Raw genomic sequence first — 8482 nt, 5'->3', positions numbered from 1 at the left:
GTATCTCTAACCATGTAGAGGGTTTTTACAAGAAGATAAAATCATACATTTATCCAGTATCATTTTGGTTACTTTGGGACGTAAGATTTAAAATTTTTATATCCTCAAGTTTTTGAAAAAAAAACTATATAGAGATATATATCAAGAACTCGTACAAAAGCAGTGATTAAAAACATACCATAACAGATTGTTATAGGCAACTTTCATGTCAGCTCAGGTGAACCCAATCCAGAAAGACAGAGCTTCAGTTGTACGAGTTGGGGGATTTACTGCACAAGACATGATACATCCTAACCTGTGCGAATAGCACGGTGATATAGGTGACCATTAATAAGCAAAACTAATATAAAACCGCCCCTAGATTGCGTTTTTCTAGGGGTTGGTCTATGTAGAATCTATTACCCAGGCTTTAGAGAATCACATAACTAGTGTTGTACCGAGGATCCTCTATTATAAGCACAAAAAAACAAGAACTTTTGTAAAACCAACAAAGAAAAACTATTTTAAAAAAAGAATGTAAAATAAAGAAAAAAAAATGTATACTTGCTCCATAGAGGTACACTACTCAAACTACGAGTAAAAGTGCTAACAAGGAATATGCAAGGTATACTTGGACTCAATGCTCCAAAACTTACAACCACACACTCCAAGTAGAGGGTTCAGTTGCCTTTTATGATGTATTCCATTGAAGCAGTGTAACAGAATGAATGGATTGGAAATACATCATGGAAAAAAGGATTTAAACCTCATAGATAGGATCGTGGAGAAGGGTTTCTTTTACATCCGTAGACTGTAACTCATGATAGTGTTTTACTTGGGATCACTTGTAGCTTCAAAGGTTGTGTTTGCTTGTTTAGGATTGGGAACTGCTTGACCTTGGAACACACCTTTCTGGGCTTTCTCTTGAGTTAGTAGGTTTAGAGATTATTGTATGGACACCAAGATTTGAGATTGTTGTTGCATAAAAAATAGCATCATCTCGGATGTTTTATCTAATAAAATATTAGTAGGTTGGGTAGCTGGAACTAGGTCTCTCTGGTTGTTGATTGGTGTATTTTGGTAGTTATGGTTAAAATTGGATGGAACCATCGCTCTATTCTGATTGTTGTAGGTACATTGTCCTTGTCTGAACTGATTGAAAGCCTGGAGGTGGTTGGGTTTGTGGATTAGTATTCCATTGAAAATTTGTGTGTTGCCTCCATTGTGCATTTGGTACATTGAAATCACAAACTTTTTCTGGTTGAAGTGATGCGATGTTATTGAGCAAGGGACAATGGGTAGATACGTGATTTAAATTGAAACAGAAAGTGCATGGTGCTATATCTATGTTCATGACTAGTTGAGGAGTATGGTCTTTTTGTTTGGTTGTGAGGGCATCTATATTTCTTGTGAGGGTTTCGATTAGTGTTTTACCATTGGCTTTAGAGGTACTGGGTTGGGATGTTCTGGAATTGTTTGTGTCGTCCCAATGAGTATTGTTTTCTGCTTGGTTCTCAAGAAAGGTTAAAGCTTCTGTAGCACCTTTATCTAAAAAGTTTCCATTACTCATGATGTCTAGTGTGACTTTGTGTTATTGGAGAAGACCTTTGAAACAACATTGGACAAGAGTGGATTTTTCTAGTTTATAGTAAGGACATGAATGGAGCAGGTCAGAGAATCTATCCCATACTTTGGAGAATGTCTCACTCGGACTCTATCTGAAGAATTGTATCTTGCTTACAATATCTTCTATTTTCTTCAGTGGAAAGTACTTCTTCATGAAGGAGAACACTACCTTTTCCCATGTATCGAAAGAATTGGGCTTCTGAGATAGAAGCCATGTGTGGTTTTTGCTAGCTAGAGTGAAGGGAAACACTTTTACTTTAATCTGATCATCAGAAACGACCAGATGATTGAAAGTATTGCATACCTCATGTATCCGGAGTAGGTCTTCATATGGTAACTCGTGTTCAAAATCGTGAAAGACGGGTAAGAGATTGAACACATTTGGTGGGATGCGGAAATCTCTTGTGAGCTATGTGACTTGTAGACAAGATGGAGCGCCATCTTGTAACGGTGTGTAAAAACTAGATAGAGGCTCTTCAGCTTGTACAACCTTGTCTGCCATTTTAGCAAGTGGGGGATGAGAAATAAGAGTATGTCTAGATCGACGTGCTCTCCTACGTGGGTAACTTTTAAACACACTAAGCTTTGTATAGCCTGAGCATAGTTTCATGCACGATTGCAAGACTATTTAGAATGAGCACACAAATGTATTGGATACTCAAATAGTGAAATTCATTTGTAGCTTTGAAGTTTTTGAAAAGTTTGCATGCAATGTCTATAGATTGGAAACTATGCCCTGCTTGAATTGATCAGTGGGTGCGAAACTAGGTTTTGGGAACTACACGCGTCAAGGGAGAAGATTGCTACTTTACCAGATGGTGTGCCACCATGAATCTCACTCATGGTGAATCTGAGGGAGGGGAGTGCGTAAGGTGGTTGGTCCACTGGAATCTGGTGAAACTATGCCCTGTTTGAATTGAACAGTAGGTGCGAAACTAGGTTTTGGGAACTACACGCGTCAAGGGAGAAGATTGCTACTTCACCAGATGGTGTGCCACCAAGAATCTCACTCATGGTGAATCTGAGGGAGGGGAGTGCGTAAGGTGGTTGGTCCACTAGAATCTGGTAGCTCACTACTCTCTTTGTTCGTGCTAAATGTTTGTCCTGATGGACGTGACTAGATTGGATTTGCTTGATTGATTTTAAGTTTTAGTTAAGTCTATGTATCAATTTGAGCAATCAACGTCTGTTTTAAGTAACATACAAGTATCAGGTTTAGCCTTAGTGTTAACTGTAAAGACAAGATTGAATCGGAAATCACACAATCATGCACGCATGCTTAGTAATAGACAAGTATCCTATTACACTTTGTAGCGAGAATGTTTAGAAAGTACCGCCCAAGGTGTGCGTACACGACCCTTGGGGTGAAGGCGACGTAGTAGGGTTGACAAAGTGTTTGGTATCTTGCGTGTTAACCCACCATTCGAGCATTTCCTTATGGTTACAAGTTTAATCTATCTAAGACCCACAAGTCGGGTCAAAATATGGCCGACAAAAACAATAAGATACAATTGGTTGCCTTCGTGGGCCTAAAACAAAGTTGCCTTCGTGGGCTTAAAACTATGAAAGCGGTAAACATGAAAAGTAACTACGTTTAACTAATTAACTATTCACTAATGATTAATTAAACAAAATATTATTTTGATTTTTGAAAGCTAGAAAGTGTTCGTCAAAGATTGGAACTTCGACCCCTATGTTGGGTTGAGATGTGCGAGCGTGATGTCACACTACTCGCCTTGCGCATTCAACCAGTCGAAGTTGGTTGAATCACCAACTCTTGGTAAGTAAACTTAAACCAGAAGACTACACTTTCAAAACTTAAACTATTTTGTATTTATCCTAATTAATTTGTATTTTTTATTTTGGCTTAACTATATGATATTATCCTAAACTAACATGCATAAACAACAGTTAATTGAAAATAAAACCTAAGCATGCTCCTAAACTAATTTTAATATTTAATCTTTTCTGATGGATTACTACTTCATTTTAATTAATTAATTAATTTTTTGTAAAAATTTTAAATTATTTTTAAATTAATTTTTTTGGTTTTGAAAACTCAAAACTTTGCAAATCTATCTACTTTTTATCTACTAACAGTTGAATTAAACTAACTAGGGGAAAGTAAAATTCAAGCATATCTTTAGGGAAGGTAACCAAGCTGCAGACTACCTATCGAAAGTAAGTAGAGATTGTTGTAATGAAACTATGTACTACATCCCACCTATTGATAAAAAACTGGATGAACTGATCAAGGGGGACAAAGAAGGGAAAATGTATCTGAGAGGTTGCCATTAATAAAAGGTTGGGGCACCCTTAACCCCTAGTTATTTAAAAAAAAAAAAAAAAAAAAAAAAAAAAAAAAAAAAAAAAAAAAAACACTAACTGGGGGTAAGTAAAAATTGTATACATACGAAGATTCTGATCGAACAGAATCTTCGGTAGAGAAATTGGAGGTGTGGGTTCGGATTGATCATGCGCGGGCGCGACAAAGGCGCAGGTGCGGATTGATCACGTGCATGCGCGGGTCGATCAACACCGTTTTGGCTCGTTTTTCTCCAGCAGTCTCTGGTGAACCGTCTCATGCTATTCTCGGACTCCATTTGCTCAAAAGTTTACTGGAAGTATAAGAAAAAGAAACATCAGTTACGAAAAATGAGAGAAACTTAAAAAACAATTGAATTTAGATTGAGAAGAAGAGGTTGAGAGTGTTGGTTTGCTTCATCTTCCTCCTTGTTCTAAATCTATGATGGCGGCGCCATTCGATTGTTTGTATGGAGCGGGCGAGTAAGTGGTTTTGTTGTTCATCTTAAATCTATGCAAAGAAGGATGGTTTTGATGATAGAAACTCTCACTCTCTAAGCTTTTCTAATCAAACTATGGGTTATTTTTGGTGTTATCAAAGTAAAAACTTAGTTGTTTAATGGGAAGGTTTAAAACTAGAATTTTAAGATTGTTGATATGAAAACAAGTATGGAATGAAGTTTGTTTAAGATTGCTTAGTCACCAAGTAACACTCATTTAAACTTGTGTTTGAGGTTGTGAATGCAAGATTAGAAAGAGAGACGAGATAAGAGTAGTGGAAACAAGATTGAAAACTTTGTATTGAAGACAAATAAGAACTTGATTAATTAACTAAAGCTTGAAGAACATGAAAATGGAAAACAAGATAAATAACAGTTAAATCATTAATTAAACATATTAAACTACTCCTATTGAGCAAAGAATAATTCTAGGGTAAGTTCTCTCTCCTCTCACTTTGGCTTATGTACTACACTTTACAACTTTGCCCTCATCCTTTAGAAATAAGACATCTCATTAGGGTTATTTTATGCTTTAGGTATCTTCTTGAACAAGCTTGTTAAGGATGCCCACTTTTGAGTTGAGGACATAATCTTTGGTATTTTGGGTTAATGACATGATCTTCTATCTTTTGGTTTTAAGTCCTTAACTGTTGACTGTTGACTGTTGACTTTGCCTTTTTGTCACTTTTCTCCAAAGTTGGAATCTTCCCAAGCAGCGTCGATAGCACTCCTTTTTGTGCTAAAATGCATGTATTAGGAGTATAAGTCCTAAATGGCCTATATTCTGCAAAAGATAGTAAAAGCTATGAGTTGTCTGTTCATTAAGCATAAGAAGGGTATATTTGAAGCATTGTAAAGGTAATTAAATGCACATTTGGGGACTGATCATGGTTCCATCCACCCTGGCTCTTCCACAGTGGTTAACCACACCCCTTCGCCCTCAAAGGTACTTGGCTCCCTCAACACCCTAATCTCAATGGATTTGCCTTCCATACCAGGAAATGTTGCCGCGACATATTGACACATTGTCCTTTTGTGTGTATGTGATGGTATATGGATGATGTAGATAGATGATGGTCGTTAAACAAAAAAGAAGCGTATCAAAACCTAATTATCCTTCAATAAGTAAAGGATGAGTGGGGTATCGTTCCACTTGTAAGTGTATGTTATATGAAGGACATGACTGGAAAGGGGGTTTGAGGGATTAAAAACTATGATTGTAGAGATTGGAGATTCTAATGTTAAATTAAACTACACTAACTAAACTATTGAGAATTTATAGGAGAGGGAATTCAAGAGATTAGAATCCACCAATACCTTTGATCTATGACCATCTGCTTCATGGTTGTTCTCACAAGTAGACTACAATTAGGCAAACCACAGAGTGTCGATGCCCTATTGGATGAAACATCGTTAACGAATAACTCTACTTAAGGTTGTTCCTATGTTTATGCTATTAATATCTTCTTTCCTTTTATGTAAGCTCAGGCAGCCATTCAATGTATTACTGAGACCAACATCAAGGAGTACTTCCTAATAGGGAGGCCATTTAATGAATCACCACTTAAGACAAACACAAAGAATACTTCCCCTGGGTAGCCACTCCCTGAGCTACCCCTTCCAGGGTAACACAAAGAATACTTCCCTAACTCTAAAGAACTGCACTACTAGAAGAAAAGTAAAGAACACTAGCATGATATTAATATTGCAAAACATAAACCCTATTCTATACTTCCATCCCCTGGTGTGGGCAATGGAACTAATAACTAAAAACATAAAGAACTAACCTGATTAGAGAACACCATGAACCAGAAGAATCATCAAACCCTAAGCACCAGCTTCATCTCCTCCATTGAAGGAGAAGATTAGCCTTCCATGAAGAAAGAAGAACACGAAGAACAAGAAGAAGAAGAGTCGAAGAACATAAGACTAGAATCTTTTATTAAGACTAAAACCGAATATTTTATTGACTAATTTATTAAGACTCAACAAGTTAAAACCGAATCTTTTATTATTAATCTCTCTATGCCTCAAGTTTTAAAGACAAGAATGTAAGTGAATTGGTGAGTTTCATGAGGCACTTAGGTCCTCTATTTATAAGGGTTACAATGAGTTCTAGAAACATCCCAAACCGTGGCTTGTTTCCTATTACAAATCAACTTCTTTCAGAGTCCAACTTCATTTCCAAAACTATAAAAGAGGTGGGCTACAGTGTCAGTTCATGCATCTGGATGCACGATCCTTGTGTCCCAGACGCAAGAGTCGCGTATGGACGCACAGGCCTTGCATCCCAGACGCGAGAGTTTTTTTTTTCTCTTTTGCTCCATCCTTCTTTCCTCTTTTGCGGGCTCTGGTCCAAGCAACGAATCCTTTTGCCTTAGACTTCCAAATAAGCTTAAGAACAGGTCCAAGTCGCATCTTTCATAACTTCAATTCCTTGGCCTTCTCCATGATTGTCCACGGGTTTCCCATGTGATCCTTAATGCTCTGAGTTGCTCCATTTTACCCCTTTTTCTCTAATATTATACAAAACTCTCTTTTTCACCTGTAGAATCATAAAACACGACTTACAAGCACTGTTAGTCCACTAAGATGGCTAAACAAGAGGTATAATCGAGGGTTAAAATGCACTATTTAAGCACTTATCACAACCCCCAACTAGCCTTTTGCTAGTCTCTTAGCAAATAAGATAAAAAGAGATAAGTGATCAAAATCACATCCTAATAATAAAAATAAATTCCTAACTTACTTTTGTAGGCATTATGATTGCATTCACCATATGCAACAAGGCTTTAAACCTTTAAGTTCCCCAAAAAGGATGAGTTATAGTCTCGTGAGGGGTTTCAGGTGATATACCCATAAAATCAATCAATAACATGTTCAAGAATGATAGTATTTTTTAGAGAAAGAAATTCCTTACCCACTTAGTGCTTACTCTAACAGACGGTCTCCATTGCTAACTACATTGCTGCAAAGACTCATAGATTATGATGGGAGATAGTAAAAATTGACTAAATTCTCAATCAAGGCTTATGTGTGTACTAAGTCAATCTCCTATACTCTCCTATCCAAGAAACGGAATCCCTAGTTTACCTTTAGATAGATACTCTCGACTTTCAATCCTCACCGGTCATACTCTCAGAAAAGAATCTCTCAGAAGATGGTCTACTATTTTATCTCATGTATGTGGGGAAAAGAATAATGAATACGAACATCTCACATACTACCTTGAAAAACAGACTTCTAGATGATAGTAGTCTCATGGAAAGAATGTCAATCACATATGAAATGTCGGGTCCTTCACTTTAGCATCCTCCCACCTATTCTAGACTTCGTACCATACTGTAGTGATAAGTTATAGGTTGTAACTTGGTTTGGGTATTGGTTTATGAAGGAAAGGTAAAAAGGATTCAAAGGTTATTTTTGAAAACACTATGGGTTTTGCTTATTTCTTTAGAAGATTTCTTCAAATTCTGTACTGCAGAGAAAATTCTTCCGTTGTCTTAGCTTTTCCATCCATTATGTTCAACTTTTTTTTTTTTTTTTTTTTTTTTTTTCTTTAGCTCAGTTGTATATCCTTGATTAGTATTGGATATGCTTGTTTTCCACTAGCTTGTTTCACTTCGAACATAATGATGGTTTTCATTGTATCTCTCTAATATTTCTTTGTAATCTTCCTTTTGTGCTCTTTCTTCCTCCTTGTGCCCCCTAGTTCTCTCAAAAACATATGGGTATGGCTGATAAGGATTTTGGCTATACTCCTTCTCTGGAGTTGGGTCAATGGTAAAGGGTTTTATGAAAGAAAATGACTTGTTGTAAGGCTCAAAAGGGTTTAACATGATGGTCCTATTAGGTGGGATAAAGGTTGAATGGGTTCACTACTTGACTTATCAATATGATACTCTGTTTTGAATAGACTACAAGAAATAATGGCTATCTCCTCAGTTGATGTCACTTCGTGATTAACCAAATCAATGAATAATGAGACTATAATACAACGACATAAAGAACTGAAAGATGTTAAGTCACTAAGACTCGGATTTTTCGTAAGAACTCTCCAAAGAATGGGTATA

Source organism: Coptis chinensis, chromosome 9 (assembly GCF_015680905.1).
Source record: "Coptis chinensis isolate HL-2020 chromosome 9, ASM1568090v1, whole genome shotgun sequence".
NCBI lineage: Eukaryota > Viridiplantae > Streptophyta > Magnoliopsida > Ranunculales > Ranunculaceae > Coptis > Coptis chinensis.
The sequence above is the reverse complement of the archived record's forward strand: the minus strand, read 5'-3'. Positions refer to the sequence as shown.